General features: G+C 50.0%; 1 pseudogene; it reads left to right on the top strand.

The window, feature by feature from the left end:
• Positions 1-203: 203 nt before the first annotated feature.
• On the top strand, positions 204-2,999 carry LOC119781497 (annotated as a pseudogene).
• Positions 3,000-4,112: the final 1,113 nt, after the last annotated feature.

Below are 4,112 nucleotides of genomic sequence, written 5' to 3'. Positions count from 1 at the left end.
GCTTGAACACAAACTGGGGCCGGATCAACCCCGGTTGGGTCGCCCAGACGAGGGTGTCTGAAGATCAAAGACCCGAAACACCCTATGACCCTGGGTCCTTCACTGACGATGTGTTCAAGCTGCACCGGCTAGGTGTTTCAAAATCTATTATAACTGGCCGAGCCAGTGACTTCCAGGAAAGGCTGGATGACAACCGTGAAAGCATGGTGACGACTGGAGAGACAGTGGACAGCGCGGAGAGACGGCAATCGGTGCAGTAAAGGTTAGCACCCTGAGCTGCAGCTCCTGTGAGGGAGCAGCCACACTTTGCTACAGAAAGTCTTACAGGAAAATACCCTCAGGGGTGCCCGAGAGGGGGGGAGGATGAGCACCCCAAACGGACGGATTACCCGGTAACAGACATAGGCAATGGATTTTCGACAACGACAGCAACCTGCTTTTGCGGTAAGGTCTGTAAGAACCTTAGGGGCCTGAGGATCCACCAGGCAAAGATGGGCTGCATAAGGAGGAAGCAAGCAGAGCAACGCCAGTGCCAAGCACTGACCCTGGTGAGACGGAGGAGGAGCAGGAACCGGAGGCACCCCACAGTTTCCAGAACCTCCATGCTCGACATGCTACACCTAGCAAACCATCAGAACAGCGTCGGGTTTTATGGCCGGCTGCAAACAAGGAGGCTCAGTGGCGGCAGTTTGATGAGGATGTTGATGCTACTCTAAATGCATCTTGCAGAGGAGAAGTTGATCAGAGACTCCAGTTGATGAGCACACTAATCATCAGCATCGGAGCAGAGAGATTTGGCATAAAATTACCAAAGGCTCAGTACTTTGCTAGGCCAAACCGGCGTGAGACCAAGATCTCCCAGCTCAGGAAAGAGCTCAAAGCCCTGAATAGCCAGTATAAGAAGGCGGGTTGCTAACAGGTTATCTGAGTATCTCCTGAGAAATTCCTACATTGACACCTCTGTGCAGAAGGGCGGAGTTCAAGGCATGCCGGGCTGTCTGGAACATACAGGAGTGATCACCCAGCTGATACGGGAGGCGAGAGAAAACCGAGGAGATCTTGCAGTCCTTTGGCTTGACTTGGCAAATGCCTACGGATCTATTCCACACAAGCTTGTGTCAAAAGCTCTGACAACATACCACGTTCCTGAGAAGATCACTGAACTCATATGGGACTACTACAGTGGTTTCAGTTTGAGATTCACCACTGGAACAACAACATCTGCATGGCACCGCCTAGAGAAGGGCATTATCACTGGTTGCACCATGTCAGTGGTGTTGTTTGCCCTATCTATGAACATGCTGGTCAAGGCTGCAGAAGTGGAATGTAGGGGCCCCTTGTCCAGATCTGGCATTCGCCAACCAACAATTAGGGCCTACATGGATGACCTGACTGTCACATCAACATCAGGGACTGGATGCCGGTGGCTCCTCCGTGGTCTGGAAAGGATCATGGCATGGGCAAGGATGATATTTAAGCCAGCCAAGTCCAGATGCCTTGTCCTGAGGAAGGGGAAAGTGGAGGACAAATACTGCTTCTGCGTGGATGGAGTCCCAATTCCGACAGTGTCAGAGAAGCCTGTGAAGAGCTTGGGGAAGATCTTCGATAGCACTCTGAAGGACAAAGCAGCAGTGGAGGCAGCCCAGCTAAAGCTAAAGGCATGGCTTCCAGTAACCATGGTGGAGGGCTTTGAACGCAATGTCAGCCAATACCTACGCAGATGGCTGGGTCTGCCAAAGAGTCTCAGCAGCATTGCCCTCTATGGGCACTCCAACAAGCTGCAGCTTCCTTTGACTGGCGTGACGGAGGAGTTTAAATTCACCAGAGCCAGGGAGGTGTTGCTTTACAGAGACTCTGCTGACACCAGAGTCTCTTCTGCCGGCATCACAGTCAGAACTGGGAGGAAATGGCGAGCACAACAGGCAGTCAACCAAGCAGAAGCAAGACTGAGACATAGTGTCATAGTTGGCTCTGTGGCGGTGGGACGAGCCGGTCTAGGTAGCCTTACAAAGCTGCGCTATGACCAAGCCCGAGGACAAGTGCGTCGACAGATGATACAGGGAGAGATTCGTGCAGAGGTGGAGGAGGAACGCCAAAGTAGGATGGTGGCAATGCGCCAGCAAGGAGCCTGGACCAATTGGAACCATGCTTGCGCCCGGAAGATCACCTGGACAGAACTATGGAAGTATGAACCAGCAAGACTTAAGTTCCTGATCCAGTCAGTGTATGATGTCCTTCCAAGTCCATCTAACCTTTATACCTGGGGCCTTGCAGAAGCACCAACATGCCCACTGTGCCCGGCTCATGGTTCCCTGGAGCACATCCTGAGCTGCTGCCCTAAAGCACTGGGAGAGGGAAGGTACACGTGGCGCCATAACCAGGTGTTGAAGGCAGTAGCAGACACCATCTGCACTGGAATCCTGGAGTCAAAGCACCAGTCCCCTTTGAGGCACAATACCTTCTTTGTCAGGGCAGGGGAGAAACCTGAGAGAGCAGGTAGGGGCACATCTGGACTGCTAGCCGTGGCTCGGGATTGGCAGTTGCATGTGGACATTGGAAGGCAGCTAAAGTTCCCAGAGCACATTGTAAGGACGTTACTGAGACCAGATCTGGTCTTAACATCTGACTCAACGAAGCAAGTTGGGTTACTGGAGCTTACAGTCCCCTGGGAAGACAGGATGGAGGAGGCTCATGAAAGGAAGAGGGCGAAGTATCTTGAGCTGATTGAGGCATGCAGATGCCGTGGATGGATGGCCCGCTGTGAGCCAATAGAAGTGGGCTGCAGAGGCTTCCTAAGTCAGACTGTGCATCGGGCATTCAGGCTCCTTGGCATCAGAGGGTTGCTTGAGAGAAGAGCCACCAGAAACATCAGGGAGGCCGCTGAGAAAGCCTCAAGGTGGCTGTGGATCAAGAGGGGAGACGCATGGAGTAGCGCGCTACTTGAACACAAACTGGGGCCTGATCAACCCCGGTTGGGTTGCCCAGACGAGGGTGTCTGAAGATCAAAGACCCGAAACACCCTATGACCCTGGGTCCTTCACTGACGATGTGTTCAAGCTGCACCGGCTAGGTGTTTCAAAATCTAATCTGGGTGCCGCCATTTTTGTTTGTGTAATTCCTGAGCTGTAGTACCGTGGACCACCGATAGGAGTCGAGGAACAATGCTAGGGTGACATGTAAATGGTCTTCAGAACCAAGCTCGGAATAGTTAACTGATCCAAGCTCGGTCCAAGCTCAAGACAATCCAAGCAGATCATCCAGTCAGATTAACTCTTCAAAGTTTTCTATCTAAGAAAAACTAGCTAATTCCATTCTGTGTCGTGGCTCTATGTAATCCCTCACACTGAGCATGCATGAAGGTACAGTGGAGAGGAAAAACTCATGTTTAACATAGGAAACCTCCAGTAGAGCCAGAACCAGGCTCAACCTGGGGTTTGAGGAGATAGAAACAGACATACAACAGGAACATAGAAGCATGTTAGAAAAAGTGAAAATAAACTCTAAAAATGGCTCTGTCTAGGAAAGAAACAGTTAAACAGACAAGCTCTGAGCTAGTTTTCATGTCCAAAGAGATGAAAGACAACACATCCAGTTAGGGTTAGCATAACAAATAGCGCAGAATTGGAGAACAGAGACAGAATGAAGCAGAATCATGAACGTGGTCCCTATATCCTTCAGTAGTCGGCTATAGCAGCATAACCATAATGTTTTTATGGGTTTAATAAATTTGGCAACAGTATTAAAAATAAATCTAGGATTATTCTCTTTCTTTGCCATTATTGTAGAAATATATAAAGTGTTCTTTCTTTTTGTTTTTTACAGAGGGTCATTTTATTCAGCAGTAGACTGTTTTACCAGATTAGAGAGAGAACAATTTTATTTCCAGTTTCCTAGCATTATGGGGAGTGGTGGTTAGGGCATAGAGCTTGGAATTCTTGGGTTGTGAGTTTGAAACCCACTCCCACAGACTGCCACTCTGGGTCCTTGAGCAGAGACCCTTTACCCCACACTGCTCCTGGGGTGTGAATATGGCAGTCCACTGCTCTCCAAGGGGATGGGTTAAATGCAGAGAGTGAATTTTGTTGCGCTGCACTTGTGACAGTGTAATGACA

This window comes from Cyprinodon tularosa, unplaced genomic scaffold, assembly GCF_016077235.1.
Source record: "Cyprinodon tularosa strain WSP-4 unplaced genomic scaffold, ASM1607723v1 ctg178, whole genome shotgun sequence".
Lineage (NCBI taxonomy): Eukaryota > Metazoa > Chordata > Actinopteri > Cyprinodontiformes > Cyprinodontidae > Cyprinodon > Cyprinodon tularosa.
The sequence above is the reverse complement of the archived record's forward strand: the minus strand, read 5'-3'. Positions and strand labels throughout refer to the sequence as shown.